The following is a 20,159-nucleotide window of genomic DNA, read 5'->3' on the forward strand; positions in this document are numbered from 1 at the left end:
ACCAGTCTCAGGGCATTTCGTGTTTTGGTCACGACATTTCATCTATTGCCTATGGCCAAGTTAAGAGCCTTGGTGTCATCCTGGACAGCTCCCTCTCATTTTCACCTCACATAAATAACATCACACGGACTGCCTTCTTCCACATACGCAACATCTCCGGACTCCGCCCATCCCTTTCTCAATCAAACACTGAAGTCCTGGTCAATGCATTTGTCACGTCCCGCATCGACTACTGTAACGCCATCCTCTCAGGCACTCCCACCAAACTCATCAATAAACTTCAAATCCTACAGAACTCTGCAGCCCGGATCATCACCGGCACCAAGGCCTCAGAACACATCACCCCCATCCTCATCCAACTTCACTGGCTGCCTGTTCAATCCCGTATCAACTTCAAAAGCCTACTGCTCACTTACAAAGCCGTACATAACCTGCCCCCACCCCCCCCCCCCCCCCCCCCATCTGGCTGACCTTCTTCAGGAGTAAAATAAAATGCATTATTATTATTATTATTATTATTGAATTTGTTTTTGGTAAGATGTCTTAAATAAGGTCTATGATAAGCGAAAATTAGCTTCAATAGCAAAATGCATTATTATTATTATTATTGATTTGTGTTCAGCAACACGATTTGCAAACAAACTATTGTGTTTTGCAAAATGTTCCATGGGACGTCTCTACTGGGAACGTTTTCGTTTTTCCCACAATTAGAAGTTGCCAGTATTAAACACATTGGTGTTATCAAATTTAAAACATATAATTACTAAATGGGTGAAAATCGCTTGTATCCATAATGCGCAGCATTAATATATACCCACATGACAGCTCATTGTTACTTTGTAATTCTACTCCACTACAATTCAGAAGTTAACCTGCTATTTTTACTCCACTACATTTATTTTAGTTACTTTGCAGATTCTGATTAATGATGTGAAATATAAACAACCCTTATAGCAGACTTTAGTTACACCTGAGTATAATTCAGGGAAGGTGATTATCAAGTGCCAACAATCAGGAGAGATAGTTGGTGCTTGAGAAGACTAAACATTTATCTGCAGATCTCTATAAAGTATATTCATTACTCTTTATTCTCTACTAATAGTTAATGAAAGACTGTATAATGGCTACTTTGCACATCCCTTTCAAGATTTCAAGAATTTCTAAGGTTTATTGACATATCATATGTAGTTATGCAATGAATGAAAATCTTGGGTCACAGGTTCCTCAACAGTGCATTACAAGACATCTATCAATATGTGTTTATACCTCCACCATTAAACTGTCATATTCTGCACATTTCTTATACTATCTATACTGATATATAATATCAGATAAAATAAGTGCTTCAACATAGTTAACATTGCAGGAAAGCAATATTAGACGTTAAGTACTTTGTCAGGCTTAATATTTATCTGTAGATACCCCCAAAGCTTTTTTCTTATTTAAAAGAAGACCTTAATCTAAAGTATTATTTAATGTTTAAATAAAGGTTAATTAGTTTGTCTGTTTTGCACATCCTCATATTAATATCTTTGTACGTCCAGCACTAAACTGTTTTATTGTAGATCACTTATAGTATCTTCTTGATTTTTTATATTCTATATTTCCATCATTGACCTTCTACTTCCCCCCTATGAAAGTATGTACTCTTAATACTTTTTACATCAAATAATAACATATTAAAAAAACTATTCAATAACGTGCTTTAACCACTAGGCGGTGCACACAAGGTACACACAGCCATAATAACTTTGTATTATTAGTGTAGGAGTCTTATGTATGTATAACATCTGAAGATGTGTACTTGTATTCATGTTTTCTCATAATTTTATATATAGAAATTACATTATTTCACATGTTTCACTTTTACACATTAATATCTGATTTGTAAAACATCACAGACAGAAAGGTATATCCGTCATTTAATGGTAAGCTATTGAAATTGTGATTCCATAGATGTGTCTCCCATCACCCAAATCCCCTGACTATTCTCTCAACTCAGTATGTACATTCTTATATTCAAAGAAAATCAGTAATATCTTTAAAAACAACAAGTCCCTTTCTATCAGCTGTGCACCGTTATGGTGTAAATATAACCTATCTACGAATTCGATCAAATGTAAAAGTCAACCAAATTAATGTTGATACTGCGAGGAGACGTGTCGTGTGAAGAGAAATTGAAGATGTTGTTTAATTGTTGATATATTTATGATCCACGTCAAGTATTCAGTCTCCGTGGCAGTTTTTCCAGTTTTTCCAAAGGTCTTCTCATCAGGGCTCTATAAATAAATAACTACGGCAGATGTGTAATATGTAATGCAGCCCAACCGTGTATTACAATGCCGTTATGTGATGACTTTCAAAGAGAAAAGCAAGAACACTCGGAATTAAGTATTAAACATTTTTTTAAATGTTTTTTGGATTTAATATCTTATTAACACCATATAGCAACGTGCATTGCGGCTAAAACATCCAATCACCAAGCTTAAACCATAGCTGAGCATCTTGGGTAATCAGTTCAGTGGGTGTGTATCTGTTTCCGGTTATTTTATTTTGAAATTCAGTTCCTGACGGACGCCAACAAAGCCAGAGATTATGGAATTAAACAAATAAATAAAAACAAGGATATTTGTGTGTTATTGGTGAGTAAATAACAGTGTGTTATTTAGAAAAGAATGACAAATTAGAAAGAAAAAATGTGTTTAAAAATACAGATTTCAGTATCCTGAGGCTCTGAGCCTCATTTGCTTTTAAAGTCATTCTGTGTGACACGAAAAAAAGAGGAACATCGTGTTGGTGAACACGAATTAATAGATTAAATGTCGTTACTATAACACGAAATGCCGTGAGACTGGGTTGGATGACACTACTTAACATCATCATGCAGCACATTATAGCCACCTTTAGCTTAGCGGTGGTGACGTGAAGTCATGTGACCGTACTGTAGTTCCTTTATAGCCCAACATTAGCAGCCTTTAGCTTAGCGGTGAAGACGTGAAGTCATGTGACCGTGCTGTAGTTCCTTTTGACGTGAAGTCATGTGACCGTGCTGTAGTTCCTTTATAGCCCAACATTAGCAGCCTTTAGCTTAGCGGTGGAGACGTGAAGTCATGTGACCGTACTGTAGTTCCTTTATAGCCCAACATTAGCTTAGCAGTGGTGAAGTCATGTGACCGTGCTGTAGTTCCTTTTGACGTGAAGTCATGTGACCGTGCTGTAGTTCCTTTATAGCCCAACATTAGCCGCCTTTAGCTTAGCGGTGGAGACGTGAAGTCATGTGACCATGCTGTAGTTCCTTTATGGCCCAACATTAGCCACCTTTAGCTTAGCGGTAGAGACGTGAAGTCATGTGACCGTGCTGTAGTTCCTTTATAGCCCAACATTAGCCGCCTTTAGCTTAGCGGTGGAGACGTGAAGTCATGTGACCATGCTGTAGTTCCTTTATAGCTTTTTACTTCAAAAGTCATAAAGTGGTTTTGGTTAGGGATTAATTTTGTCTTACTCCTAGGAGTCTAACCTTTTCTGTGTGTTGACGTTTACGACCAACCCTGAGTCTGTTATCTGTCTGAGGGAATGGGAAGTCTCAGCTATTGTTGACATTACCAGTTTTATGGCCTGACCTATCGGTCACAGAGGGTTTTAGGACTGTGAAAACGCTGGCTTCTAAGCACCACAGAGAAGTGATTCAGTATTTACAGATGTTGGAGATATCTCCAGTGTTCCCAGGTGTTTACGCACCATCCCCCAATATGTGTATTAACTCTCTGTAAACTAGTTAAAAGGTCTATCCGAGAGAGAGGCTGGGGAGATTTGACATGGCAACCCACCCGGGCAGTCAGAACCTCTGGCTGCTCTGTGACTTGTGATGTGAATTTCTCCGGCCGATACTTGTAAATAAACATCAGTGTTTGACATCAAAGGTCCAACTCTCCTCGTGTCTCTCTGAGTCCTGACTCTCCATTGCTGCAGAAGTGTCCCTTACAGTTGTAATATGTGGAGATTGTCCTGCTGAACAAAACATGTTAGATTCATAAATGTTTGTTGGCCACAGCTCTTGTTTTTCTGCAATATTCAAAATCCCCATTGGAAAATCGCAGTGGCTTTTTGGCAAGGAGCTCTTTCAACTTTGAATCGCCCTACAAAATACATCATCACTGCACCATTCTAATAGAGGCAAATAATGGTTTATGCAACGGTGAATTAAGATGTTTTTCAATGGAGTCTGCTGTAATGTAGTTCCCCTGTCTGACAGCTAGGTAAAGAAGTAAAATATTCCAAACGTTTGTATTGTTTATGTGTCTTAAATGCATTCACAGAACTGAATAGCTCAGCTCCCTGCTGTTACTTCTGTCTGTTTATAAAAAACTTCATCTACTGTCGAAAACTTCCTGAGACAACCTCACTATTAAACATCTGAACCATCGCTTTAACATTGGTTAGTTCAGGGTTAATGCTCTCTGCAGCAGAAGGGGAACAAATTAAGCTATTTGAGATCAATTAAGTCATTTAAAGGAATGGAATAAGCATTTTGAGCTTGCAAATTGGTCCTTTGGGAGATAGATTTATAATTTCATGGTGAAATTACTACTTTGATGAGATGATTGATCAAAAATGTTCCCTCAGATAGTTACCGGTCTTCATAGATTTACAGTTTTTAAAGCAGGGGGCTTATCCATCACACTTTAAGCACTCAGATTTGCATTATGGGATTTTTAATCTGCAACATCTGGAGTGTGAGGGGTCATGTTATCCACATAAACCACAACCTGCTCCTCCTTTCTGCGATGAATGCGTTTGAATGGACATCATTATGTTGAGTTCACTCTGAGGAAGCTCAGTAATGAAAGCAGATTAGACAGAATAAAAAAATTAAGTGGAATTTCATGGGTTTGACGGGGGAAGGTGAGCAAAACAAACACCGGACGATTTGTTCCCTTCTGTCATGAGTTTATTTATCTCGGCAGCTGAATTACTCTCGACTCATTTGTAGTGACAATTGAAAAGACTGACAGCTTCAGTGTTTTTTCACACTAAATAAGAATATCCACCAGTATCCATCATTATCCCCACTTTGTGAGCTCTTAGGTGCAACTCCTGGAATAAAGACAGAAAAAACCCGTCACAATAGGTTGTTTATATCATAAAAATGACAAAGTTAATAAGAAACAAATCAAGTGGGAATAAAAACACAGGAGACAGTAGAACTAAGATTTCTGTTTTTCAAAGGAGTCAGCGGGGAATTAATCACCGTCAAACCTGATAGAAACCGATTTTTATAAACACATACACACTTGTTTCAAACTCATGGCATCACAGTGTGTGTGAGTGATTTTAATTACAGTTTTCTATTTATTCTCCGTCCCCACGGTGGTCCCCATTACTGGTGCGTTTTATGTAGCATTTATTTCGTCTTCCATCGGTACTGGAAATTGAAGTTTCTGTTTTCAATTTAAATTGCATCAAAACATGTAGAAACCCTCAGCAACGGGATGTTTAACAGTGTGAGACATCTACAAAGTTTAACATGAAGATCTTTGATTTTCAGGCAACTAAAAAATAACAATAATCAGTAAACACTCGTCGTAGGAACAAGAGATTTACTCGTTCCTCAAAAACAAACAAAAAGGACCAATTTCAATTCAATTCCATTTTCATGTATCCATTGATATAGAGATATATTTTTGCTCAAGGAGCTAAATAATTCCAAGCTTGAGTCAATGACGTTACGTTATTTCTGCTTATTGCATTTACTCTTTAAAAATCAGAACGTAGTTTAAATGTGTGGAGATCGGGAAATCCTTTTGCTTTTCGTCGATGGAGCCCTTTAATGCTAACTTCCTTGTCGGCCAACAAAAATAGGTCATCGCTGCATCACTATACTCCTAATTCTTGTATTGTATATGTGTTTTTCTCGTGCCATCACACTGTAAATAATAATAATAATAATATAATAGAAAACTGAACCTACCCTTCAACTGCCTTCGAGATAATCACAGCTCTGAACGTGCAGCAGTCTGCTTTGTTTAAAGCTCTCCTATTGTACTGTTTTTCATCAATATATCACAGGTCTCAGATATATAAAAAGATGGCTCTGAAGTGTTTGGCTCCAAACACCAAACAGTGGTTGGTCATTGCAGCATTACCCATAATCCCCTCTGTTTCAGCCCTGTCTGTTACTTTAGATGAAAATAAGGAGCCCCTCCCCAAGCCCCTCTGAGAGACATTTGGTTACAAAGAACTCAATGGTGCTCTAGGAGGAGATTCAGGTGATAAGGTGGGGGGCTGGGGGGGGGTCACCTTGGTTGCTGATTGGCTAATGGTTACACAAGACAAAACATCGTTATGACATCATAAAGTGGCCAAAATCTGATCAGCTCATTTTCAGACAGGTTTTTATAGAAATGGATCAAAAAGAGAGAGAATCTTTGTTCCTGAAACTTTCAGAGTCTCTTTCCACAGAGGGGACACATGTTGATGTAGAAGAGACATGGAGAAGAGGGGACACGTGTTGATGTAGAAGAGACATGAAGAAGAGGGGACACATGTTGATGTAGAAGAGACATGAAGAAGAGGGGACACATGTTGATGTAGAAGAGACATGGAGAAGAGGGGACACATGTTGATGTAGAAGAGACATGAAGAAGAGGGGACACATGTTGATGTAGAAGAGACATGAAGAAGAGGGGACACATGTTGATGTAGAAGAGACATGAAGAAGAGGGGACACATGTTGATGTAGTAGAGACATGAGGAAGAGGGGACACATGTTGATGTAGAAGAGACATGAAGAAGAGGGGACACATGTTGATGTAGTAGAGACATGAGGAAGAGGGGACACATGTTGATGTAGAAGAGACATGAAGAAGAGGGGACACATGTTGAAGTAGAAGAGACATGAAGAAGAGGGGACACATGGTGATGTAGAAGAGACATGGAGAAGAGGGGACACATGTTGATCTATAATACAGGAAAAAGTGGATTTTGCATAATGACCATTACACTTTGAAGATGATGCATTGTCTTACCTCAGAGTCCAGGTGCAGCAGGAAGCCGGAGGCCGTCCCGTCAGGAAGGAAGTGAGGATGAAACTACAGAAGATTTCTTTATTTCACATTTTTCCCGCATAAATATCTTTCTTTTAGTGGCCAGGATGAAAAGAGTGTGTGATAGCTCTCTCGATGAGAGGCTCCATCGTGGTCCAACTCTCCTGCAGCTTCTGGTCTGATAAGGACAGGAGATCTGAGAGAGACAGACAATGAGAGAGAGGAGTTTTAATGCTTATGCCAGCAGGTTGAAAAATGATTATCTGGCTGTCTGTCGGTGAGTACTGACAGCAGCCAGCGGCGCGCTCATTAATACCAAGGAGAAACTGAGTGTGTGTGTGTGTGTGTGTGTGTGTGTGTGTGTGTGTGTGTGTGTGTATATGTGTGTGTGTGTGTGTGTTTGTGCGTGTGTGTGTGTGTGTGTGTGTGTGTGTGTGTGTGTGTGTGTGTGTGTGTGTGTGTGTGTGTGTGTGAGAAACAGTGTTTAGACTGTAATGTTTTCAACTAAATCCTGACATGCCCTTTACCACCTGACTGCAGGCGGAGCAGGAAACTCAAACGTTTGTCACATTTGTAATATTTCATCACATTTTATTGTTGCTGCATCAGACTGTAGTTTTTTTTTGGGGGGGCGGTCACGAAACACTCCACAATATAAAGTGCACCGTGAACATTTCAAGTCACGATTATCCTGTACAAAATAACACATTTATTTCCAATTACTCCGATAATCTCTCAAATAAGCGTTAGAAAAACTAATGGAATCTTAAACCTATATTTGGTTAAGGAAAAAAAAACACTTAAAAAGACCATCAAGCACAAAGGATCAAACAATACAACGTCTGCATTGTGTGAGTCTGCTCTTACTTGCATGATAATCATTATAATGTATGTTGGTTTTTAAATAGGCTCTAGTTTCTAACATGATAGCAGCCTCTTTAAGTATCACAATAATTGAAATTCACCACGATAACGTTTTTTTCGGTAATAAAATCCATCCCACCCACATACTTCACACTATATCCTTTAATCACTAAAATAAGCTACTTATTAAACAAATCTGTCTTGATTCATGTGAAACATCTCGAAAAGATATGTTAAAGATCTCCTATAAATGGTAAATGGTAGATGGACTGTACTTATATAGCGCTATATCCAGTCTTTAAGACCCCTCAAAGCGCTTTACATACTACATGTCATTCACCCATTCACACCCATTCATACAGAGCAGTGTACCTTACCCTAGGACCTAACATTCACACACATTCACACACCGTTGGCCATCGGAAGCAACTCAGGGTTAAGTATCTTGCCCAAGGATACATCGACATGTGGACTGCATGGGCTGGGATCAAACCCACAACCTTCTGGTTGAAAGACGACCACACTCGCTCACAGCCACAGTCGCCCTATCATGCAAAATGCACTTTTGTATGTCTTTTATACGTAAATATGTGTCCCCCGGTGTGTCTGGGAACTCACAAAGTGTCCGAAAATAAACATTATAGCACCTCCGGTTCCCTGATCTTGACGTCATCTTGATAAACACAAGCCTATTGTATTTATACACATTTTACTGAAACATTTTCCCACATTTATGCTGATGGTTATTACATTTACTTTGATTTGTAAGCATTTTACAATCATTTCACTTTCCCCACTATAGTACTAAATAGTGGAAAGCGATAAAAGTTCCTTCAAAGTTATTTTGTGTCTAAGCACTTTACTTAGATCAATGCCCTTGAGTCACACATTTAAATATATAAGGGAATGAACTGTGAGAGTGATGTGGTGCAATGGGAATTTCCAATAAACTGTAGAAAATGTTCTTTTCCCTGCAGTCAGTTCATCAGTTTAATTACTTTCACTAAGAATTCATCAAGAAATTTGACTTGGTTTTAATTAAAATTGTACCTTGTAAATGTCCCCCCTCTCTAATCTCCCTCTGCTGATCTAAAATGTATTATTTCTCCCGTTGCTTGTTTTTTTTTCTGAGTCCAGAGGAGATGTGAAGGTTTCTGCTGTTTGCCGGGCTTCAAGTGAACGGCTAATCCTCCAACTATAAAGGTCTGTGTAACCTTTCTAACACAATTTCACAAAAGACTGCTCTGTTTGTTCTGCTCGCAAAAATAAAGCTAATTACATAAACCCGCCCAAACGTCTTGACCTTTCCCTCTGGGTAATTACAGCTCCCCATTTATTTTCTGTATTTCATTCTCCGTTTCATTCTCTCTGGTGTGTTTGTCTCCAGTGCAGCTTTCGTTATGATTCTCAAAGTTATTATTAATCATCAATTATATCATGATGCTTCTCCCCCATCAGCTGGACACTCAAAACACAGAGAGACGTTGAGTTTTTCATTCATCTGAATTCAAACATCTACGAAGGTCACAAATGTTTGATAACTAAAGGTTAAACTGGCCCCCTGCGACCCAGTTATATACATACGCTTTGTGTTCAGTAGCTAAGCTGCAGCATGGATTGTTCAAAAGATCAGGATAGAAACCAAAATACATTGATCTGTGGCTCTGCCGTCTCACAATACACCGCCTGAGAGAAATCCATTTGTTCTTAATGGCCAACTATATTTTTGCCTTATAATACTTGTAACGCTACTCTAGTTATTACTTCCTGCCTGTTGTGTTCGGGTGAAATATTGTCGCAGTACGACCAAGAAGATGCATGGCTTTGTCTGGGATTTTTCCAATTGAATTTTTAAATATTGTAGAAATGGATTTGTTTGTTATACTTACATAAACATTCCACCTTGTAAAGCAGGACATACTCCATATAGGCTATAAACTATATCAAATTCAAAACCTTTATTTATCCAGGTGAAATCCCATTGAGATCAATGATCTCTTTTTTAAGGGAGACCTGGATATCACGGTCATATGTGTTCATGTCCCCACAGCTAAGCTAAAGGCGGCTAATGTTTGGCTATAAAGGAACTACAGCACGGTCACATGACTTCACGTTGCCACCGCTAAGCTAAAGGTGGCTAATGTTGGGCTATAAAGGAACTACAGCACGGTCACATGACTTCACGTCACCACCGCCAGTGGTGTAGTGGTCCCTGGAGAAGTGGGTATACTCTTAGTTTTGCAATTTTTTTTAAGCAGCCCATAGTGCAAAGGATTATCGCCCTGTTTTATAGTGACATACTCTATTTAGTTCACCCCAAAAATATTAACCCAGTATAGTTACTCAGTATTACTTACACACAGTGGTGGACAGTGACGAAGTAAATGTAATTCGTTACTGTACTTAAGTACTTTTTTGAAGTATCTGTACTTTACTTAAGTATTTCCATTTTGGGGGACTTTTTACTTTTACTCCACTACATTTCAAAGTAAAGTATCTTACTTTTACTCCACTACATTACGGGACATCTGTCGTTCCTTCTCATGAGTGAATTATTTGTTATATAAATAAGCAGAGCGTTCCACAAGGTTTAGGAGTGTGTTTATGGGAATTGTTGACCATTCTTCCAGAAGCGCATTTGTGAGGTAATTTAACCAAGAGATTTTGGACAATTCCATACTCCCAACTTTGAAAACAGTTTGGGAATGGCCCCTTCATGTTCCAACATGACCGTGCACCAGTGCACAAAGCAAGGTCCATAAAGACATGGATGACAGAGTTTGGTGTGGATGAACTTGACTGGCCTGCACAGAGTCCTGACCTCAAACCAATAGAACACCCTTGGGATGAATTAGGAGCACAGCCTGAGAGCCAGTCTCTTCATCCAACTTCAGTTGCCGCTTCTGGAAGAATGGTCAAATATTTCCATAAACACACTCCTAAACCTGGTGGAAAGCCTTCCCATAAGAGTTGAAGCTGTTATAGATGCAAAGGGTGGACCGACGTCATATGAAACCCTATGGATTAAGAATGGGATGTCACTTAAGTTCATATGCACATCAAGGCAGGTGACCCAATACTTTTGGCAATATAGTGTATATATATATATATATATATATATATATAAATAAATATCACCACAAATATTGAATATCATCATTCAAATAATTCAACAATAAATTCAAAACGATATGTTACAAAACAACAATATATAGTTAACAATGAACAAAAATATATACATTTTACAACATATCCATGAAAACCAAAGTGACTCTCTCAACCCAGTGCTGGGTTTCTAAGTAAGTGCTCATATTACAGTATTTTCCAGACAGACTTGCTTTCTGCAGGAGTTTTCACACCGCATTGCCTTGAACGCATAGAAGTGGCAGCACGGTGTCTCTTCAACCAGGTCCTCATATACTTTTGAGGATCAAACATAGAAGTAGGGGGGCCGTTGATATTAATCATCATCAAGTTTGATATGTTCGAGATCAGTAGTACAGCCCTTTTGTCTGAGCTTATATTGTTCATAAGGCTAAAGTTCCTCTCACACTCTGCTGTGCTGACAGGGAATGTCTTCATACAGTTCATGAGTGGTTTTAGGTCCTTGGGCTCACTATTGGGCTCTTCCAGTAGGTCTCGCATCCCATTCAGTGCTTGGTCTGTGCACAAGTGAAATCGCTTGCACAGTCGCTTAACCTGGTCTTCACCATGGCGAATGCTGGGGTTTGATGGCCATTTACTCTGATCAAGGATGCTGAAGTCCTTGATGACCGCATCTTCGAAAGACAAGCGTTGCTCAAGATTGTTCACAAGGCTTTGTAAGAACTGGCCTGGATTGATTGACTTCAGCTTTGCATTTCCTACTAGAGCTATAGAGCGATACTCCCCAGCCTCTTTTGCCTCTAAAGCCTCACAGTATTTTTCACCTGGACTCTCTTTGAAAGACTGTATCACTCTGATTGAGCGTTTCAGCAGATGCTCTGCTCTGAGGAGAGTTATAGAATGAGCTTGAAGCTCCAGTGACAGGAAAATTAGTTCATGGAGAGTGTCATACATGAGCCCAAGGTCACAGATAAATTCAGGACTTTGAAGACGGTATAATAAACCTCTGTACATTTGTTTCTCTTTGGTGGACCTCATCTCATCGGAAGACGCATTCTTAAAGTGCTGCACAAGACCTCCCAGGGATGTCCACACAGCACGAACAGTACGAAAGCTACTGCCCACCCAGCGTACATCTAAAACTCTGCCAATGCGAAGAAGTTGTGAGCCTACTTCAGCTGCTGCATCTTTGAGTTCACGCTCATTTTTGTTCGACATACTATAAAGTGAATATAGCTTCTGCATAAATATTTTAAAGTGGTTGACACCCGTCACCTCATCAACAGCATTTGACACAGCTAGTTCCAGCCTATGGTTCATACAGTGCAACACAAAGAGCCTTGGGAATCTCGAGGTCAACCTGGTTGCTACTCCTGACTTCTTTCCTAGCATGACACTGGCTCCATCAGACACAAATGTTACCCAGTTTTCAAGAAGCCACTCTTCTGTAAAGCCAGCCTTCATTAAACAGGTGAGTAAAGCCTGTTCTATGCCATCTGCTCTCTGATTGTCTAATTCAACTAGATCAAGGAATATGAACTCAGGGCTTGCTCCTTCAATTGACGCTTTTACAGAAACTGTCATGATAGGTTTGTGACTTAAAGAAGAGGCCTCGTCAATAAGGACAGCTAACTTCGTGGATGATGCTATTATGTTACTCACAATTTTGCTCTGCATCTCACTGGCAACATGTTGTATGATTTGTGTTGCACTGTAACGTGAATGAAGTATTGAGCCCATCTTAACACCATTCAGTTCCTGCAGCTCAATGAGGCTCTCATGGTCAGAAAAGGGTCTGTTCTTTTTGGCCAAATGGTAGGCTGTTCGGAACACAGCATCAGTTTCCTTCTTGTAGGACTCAGTCATAACCTCCACTGCATTCTCAATGGCCGATTCTTTTTGTTGTTCTGCCACCTTCACAGCCTGAGAGTGTGCCTTGGACAAAGCATGTTTCCTGATCTTATTTCTCAAGACTGACAGACTTGTTTCTCGACTTCCCTGAGAAGACACTTGAATTTCAAAGTTCATCCATTCTCTTGAGAGTGATACACCTTGCTCCTTGTTGATCCCAATGGAGTTCACACTGCTACAAACCAGACATCCTGTGAAGCATAAACATACAATGTAACTACTGTATCCACAGCTGTATGTGTGCATGGTCTATTTTTCCCATATACATAAAAGGACACACACACACACACGCACACAATATTAATGTGTGTCCACTGTTTCAGAAGCTACCTAAACTAACAAGATACCTAAACTTACCAAGTTTTTTGTTTTTGGATCCCAACCAGGGGTTCTTGGATTTAAAATCCTCTTTTTGATTGACAGTCCACAGGTCAGGCCAGTCATTATTGATGTCTAAGGGAAGAACAACAAAAGTGATTGAATTATAGGCTATAAAAGGGGAACAATGACCATAACCTATTCAAAAGTGTAAAGTTGTCACCTTCATAATCTGCATTATTAGATTTTTTCATTTTAGCCCCCAAATAGTCAAGGTCAATTACACAGGGCCTAGCTGTAGCTTTATCCATGGCTGTGTCAATACAAAGTGTGAAAACTCTTCTAAGAAAAGGCGTTATGACGTGACTCAATGTTGCACACAAATTAGACCTAAACACAGACAAACCTTGTGCCCTTTTCAACCAGGTCCTTGGTAAACAACAGCACGTTTCCTTTCGTGAGGAAGACGCACTTTTAAACTTTTACCGTCATACGTCTTTTACTTTCTACCGCATCCTGCCTTCAAAATAAAAGTACCCGTTTTCATAATGTATCCAAATTCGTGGATTCCACGTAGCGTCGCTATGCCCGAATCTGGCTGTGCGTCGCACAAGGTCAAAATGCCCTTGCTATTTTTAAGCTGTTGGCTGAAACAACAGTCGCCAAAGTAACACAGATATAAGACTTTATTCAATCCTAAAAGAGGTAGATCGGCGGGATAAATGGCTGTCTTTAATTAGAAGAGACCACTGGCAGCCAACATCTACCCTCAGATTGTGCAGTCTCCTATAAATTAGCACTAGCTACATTTGACCTCAAATTATGTAGCTGCTAGTGCTAGCTAGCTAATTTTTTATCTCCATTTGACAGGAAAACGCTGACAATCCAAAACACTAATCTTCAGTTGCCACAGCTAATGTTACAATTAAGCAGATAGCTCTGTCACGTCACCAAACACACGATGATCTTAGAATTATGTTAACTAACGTTAGCTAAGCGCTAACGTTCTTCAGATTGCGTGGTACCTAGCTATGCTCTTGAAAAGCCTTCAGGCTATCTCTGGTGTATGGGGATGGATTTTGTGTACAAGATAAATGTAAATGTCGGGAAAATAAAGTTGGGGCAGACACTTAGCATAAGGGACACAATAAAGTTCAGAGTAATAAATATGGATTGCAGCAAATAATGGATGTATTTTCCAAATGTCTTTCTGTCTCACTAAGGTGTGCTGTGCTCATTGCCATGAAGCTATAATAGCTAACTAGCGCCACTAGAATCAGAAATACTAAATTTAAAAGTTGAAACCAACTATTAACAAAAATAATGCTATTACTACTTTTATGTTAGTATATATGACTACCTAGCTACGATTTGTTACAAAAATCTTAAAATATAGAAGTGAGACCCACCGTTATTGTCGTCTTCATCTCCTTCCCTGTCAGCATCCTCTTCAACGGATGAGGGGGACAGAGGGAGCGCAGGTGTTGGGCTGATGATAACAGGGCTATCAGCTAACAGCTCCGGTGTTCTAGCCTCAGTATCTGTAGCTGAGCTGCTGGCCGATGTAGTTCCACAAGGACGTTTATTGTAAAAGGAAATTTTAGTCTGAATGGCTCGCTTCATTTTAACAGTTCATACAATTTTTGTAATGGCAAATAGTTGAAAGTAAATTAACATTTGTCTACATGCAGTTGTTTTCCCTTATTAAGACCCGCCCTACTCTGCCTCTGATTAGTTTTTCATCAGTTCTCGCGCTGAAAACCTGACCAATCTAACCAGCGAAGGCATAGAGTTAGCCAATATGAGGCAGAGTAGGTTTGTGTCATGAGTCTTCACAGTAGGCTACTATGAAATGACATTGAGCCACTACTAAATAATGCGCACCAGCGGTGATTGAGAAGTGGGTATACGCCATGCTGTCTGAAAAATAAGTGGGTATACGCCGTATACCTGCGTATACCCTGGACTACACCACTGACCACCGCTAATCTAAAGGTGGCTAATGTTGGGCTATAAAGGAACTACAGCACGGTCACAGGACTTCACGTTGCCACCGCTAAGCTAAAGGTGGCTAATGTTGGGCTATAAAGGAACTACAGCACGGTCACATGACTTCACGTCACCACCGCTAAGCTAAAGGAGGCTAATGTTGGGCTATAAAGGAACTACAGCACGGTCACATGACTTCACATCACCACCGCTAAGCTAAAGGTGGCTAATGTTGGGCTACAAAGGAACTACAGCACGGTCACATGACTTCACTTCACCACCGCTAAGCTAAAGGTGGCTAATGTTGGGCTATAAAGGAACTACAGCACGGTCACATGACTTCACGTCACCACCGCTAATCTAAAGGTGGCTAATGTTGGGCTATAAAGGAACTACAGCACGGTCACATGACTTCACGTTGCCACCGCTAAGCTAAAGGTGGCTAATGTTGGGCTATAAAGGAACTACAGCACGGTCACATGACTTCACGTCACCACCGCTAATCTAAAGGTGGCTAATGTTGGGCTATAAAGGAACTACAGCACGGTCACATGACTTCACGTTGCCACCGCTAAGCTAAAGGTGGCTAATGTTGGGCTATAAAGGAACTACAGCACGGTCACATGACTTCACATCACCACCGCTAAGCTAAAGGTGGCTAATGTTGGGCTACAAAGGAACTACAGCACGGTCACATGACTTCACTTCACCACCGCTAAGCTAAAGGAGGCTAATGTTGGGCTATAAAGGAACTACAGCACGGTCACATGACTTCATGTCACCACCGCTAAGCCAAAGGCGCGTGATGACGTTCAGTCGTCTCATTCAGACACTTGTTAGCAACCACCGTTTTTAAGACACAGAAGCTTAAAATAAGTAATGAATGGAGTATTTACTGACGATTTTATTTTGTAGATCAAAACATGTATCTCTTCAGGTTTTGCTAACCAGAGACAGTCAACTCTGTGTATACTTTTTGCATTTGAGGACTTGAACCAGCAACCAAGTCTCTACAGACTGAACACCGGCTACTACAGCTCACTAAATTACTATTTCTGTCTTCCAGCTGAAATTAACTGTTTTTTTACAAAATACCCTTTCTGGTGCCATCAGTCACAGCAATTGCTCTCATCTGAAATTCAAACAGTCGCTATAAACAATCATGCGGTGCAAAGCAAGGCACGGAAACTAATGGAAACCCTCCCCCCCCCCCTGAAATATACATATTTAATCTCTGGGTTCAGATGCAACACGACTGATTGTGTTGCCTGCCGGTGGTTTCACGATTGCTCCAGTTTATTCTCCCACTGATAAATCCATCTTCAGAAGTTTCAGATTGAAAGAATATATCCTTTACTGTCCCCAAAGGGACATTTCTCAACATGTCACAAATTCAAAGCTTCAGTGTGATTTTAATTACTTTCTTGTACTTTTAGTGTACGTACCTGTGGGCGCGTATTGCTTCAGTAGTAATCCCTTTCTTTTGACTTTTATCAGCAGTTTAAAGTTTTAATTTACACTTTGTTGTGCTTTTAGTTGGAATCAAAGCATAATTGTTTGTTTGTAAGAAACAGAAACCAATAGCAAAGTAAAGGGAAACACAGACATTGAACATTTAGCTTTTGCTGTTAGACAAATGACATTGAAATTGTATTTATCACACACAATCCTACCGCTACATGTGCAGGTTAGTCTTTAGATTCTGTGCAAGCCTTAATTCAATTCAAAATACATGATGCTCTAAAGTGGCCGATTGCCAAGCTCCGTTAATGCTTTAAACGTGAAAAATAAACACTAACAGGGTGCTCTACAGCTGCTTCAGATAATAAAACCCAAATCATACTTGCTGTTGCGCCAAATGACAACATCCCGTTTATGTTCTTAATCTGCTAACATTAACAAAATACAAAATAAAATATATTTAAAATGGAACAAAACTGTATTTTTTGAGAAAGGGTTGGTTGATGACGTTATCTAGGCTTCTTACACATGTTTTAATAGACAAAATGACATAATCCCAATCCTGGTTTCTCACCGTGCGGTCCCTGCTTCTCTAAGAATACATTTGTAGTTATTGCTCACTTTTAAAGCATTCCAGTGCTAAGCTTGCTAGCTAGCTAGCAGCCGCAGATCCTTTACCTACGGTGGCCGGCAGGTGCAAACTCGGAACAACGGCCAACAACGCATACATTAGCATACCAAAACGATATGCAAAGTCCAAAGCACCTACAAATCCCAAAACACATACAAAAAAAACACATTCCGGAAGTGCTCCAGGCCTCTAGGGGGCGCGCTACGTGGAACAGATTGATGTCTGACCAGACATAGAGAGAACGAACAAGAGTGATGGAAATTGAAGCCGGAGGAAACAAAGTTGATCGAAGTGGAAAAAGTCGATATATAAGAAGGTAAGTTTTGTTTTGTTTTGATACAAAGAGCGTCGTATTTACCCAGCTAGCGTTAGCTTGTTTGGTAAAAGAGCTTGCAAGTCAAGAGACAGCACTGTGCACCTAAATGTAACTCTTGACATCATATCTATTATAACCAGAGAGGAATTGGTTTATTGTAAATCCTAATGTGAGAGTTAAAGGACGCTCAGCAATATAATGTACCTTGGTCAGTTTGGATTTATCGTGACATTTATTCTTAATTAAAGTGAATTTATTTCATTTCAGTCAGTCATCTGTGTGGAAGCAGGTGTGAGACATTCCAAATGTTCCAAAACTGAGCACTCCACGAATGGACAACCGTTTGCAGGGGTAAAATAAAACATTGTCAACACATTATTTTGTGCCACATAAGCAGAATGTTTTCACAGTAGTTTGAATATATTTGTTGTTTACCTTGATCAGACCTCTCAGGCACCCACAACCAGCGTCTGATCGGGTAAGACTAATTAAAAATGTTATTATACCATGTAGGTTTGAATTTGTGAACATGAAATCAATAAATACTTTTTGTGTGCACTTATTTCCTGGGTAAAGATAGGATGGAGAACCAACCCCATTCCAGGAAGAGGTCCAGTCTGCCCCGGGTCAGAACCACTTCTATAGGTAAACGATGTGGACAGTTGCATCGTGACACAGTTGTGTGCTGTGTATCTTTATTTTACATGTGTTTGTTTGTATAGCCTCCAATCACAGTGGGTAACATTGCCAGGAAGCAGAACAATTATACTTTCATACATTTCCAAATGACACCCACAATATCTGACCTCTTAGTGAAGACGATACAAAAAACACCCACAAATTTTTTTCAAAGATCAGATATTGTTTCTTGCATCCACTTCAAATGTTTACAAGGATTGTGCAGGAGTTTGACAGTTTAGAACCCAATGTATTGAAAAAACAGGAAGAGGGTCGACATCCTTTTGTAAATATGACTGTCATGCATATATTATGTATTTGAAAATAATTATTCAACTGTCTTCTCACTGCAGCAACTACACAAATGGGTATGCACTTATCATTATTGATAGCCAGTCTGAGCCAGAAGACAAAATGGAGCAAAGGTATTAATTGTTACTATTACCACTTAGTTTGATCTATTCTATTCTGTAAATCTTATTACTAGCTTCATCATTTAATATTACAATACATCACTTTGTCTTTCCCAGCTCAGAATACCTGACTGCGGCACACATTGTTCCAGAACTCTCTGCAAAAAGAACAAATACATCTTGCAGCAGGTTCAATATGAGTAGAGCCAATGTGTGGGATGGAGCAATCCGCGGCTTGGAAGGAGCCTCATTCGACCCCTCTCATGAGATGTCAGTTAAGTTCACTGATGAAGATGAGGGACAAACTGAGGATGGAGGGGACACTGGTGGTCCCAAGCGTGAGTTCCTGACCCTCCTTATGGAATGCCTGAGAATGCGAAGAAAACATCACGTCAGCAACTGTTTGAGCCCCATGGCGGTGTGACTTTCCCAGCCGCTCACTGTCTCAGAATCTGATTCTAAATGTATAATGTTCTCTATAAAAATAGAACTAATACACAATGATGAATGTATAATATAAGCTGTGTTGTGTATTTAATGCATTGGTCTACAATTTAATGATGGCTTCTACATATTTCACATAAACAGACAATGAAAGAATGTGTCCTTCATGCTGATAACTAGTGTATGCATCTGCCAATTAGTATTCTAAACTGAGTAGTGTGTTGAATCCTTATTTCTGGAATTTGAAAAAGATACAATAAAAAAAGTGAACTTACTGTTGTGTTCAGCTTCTGCCAAAAACTGTACATGTTTGCCACAGGAGCCACAGGACACTTGAACTGTCCCCAGATGTTCGCCACAGGAGCCACAGGACACTTGAACTGTCCCCAGATGTTCGCCACAGGAGCCACAGGACACTTGAACTGTCCCCAGGTGTTTGCCACAGGAGCCACAGGACACTTGAACTGTCCCCAGATGTTTGCCACAGGAGCCACAGGACACTTGAACTGTCCCCAGATGTTTGCCACAGGAGCCACAGGACACTTGAACTGTCCCCAGATGTTTGCCACAGGAGCCACAGGACACTTGAACTGTCCCCAGATGTTTGCCACAGGAGCCACAGGACACTTGAACTGTCCCCAGGTGTTTGCCACAGGAGCCACAGGACACTTGAACTGTCCCCAGATGTTTGCCACAGGAGCCACAGGACACTTGAACTGTCCCCAGGTGTTCGCCACAGGAGCCACAGGACACTTGAACTGTCCCCAGGTGTTTGCCACAGGAGCCACAGGACACTTGAACTGTCCCCAGATGTTGGCCACAGGAGCCACAGGACACTTGGATTGTCCCCAGATGTTGGCCACAGGAGCCACAGGACACTTGAACTGTCCCCAGGTGTTGGCCACAGAAAGGACAAAACATGGCGGCCTGAAAACACATACATTGATGTAGTAAATCCATGTAATCAAGTCAATCTCAATCTTTAC

The sequence above is a fragment of the Notothenia rossii genome, assembly GCF_949606895.1.
Source record: "Notothenia rossii genome assembly, chromosome: 3".
Classification (NCBI taxonomy): Eukaryota; Metazoa; Chordata; class Actinopteri; order Perciformes; family Nototheniidae; genus Notothenia; species Notothenia rossii.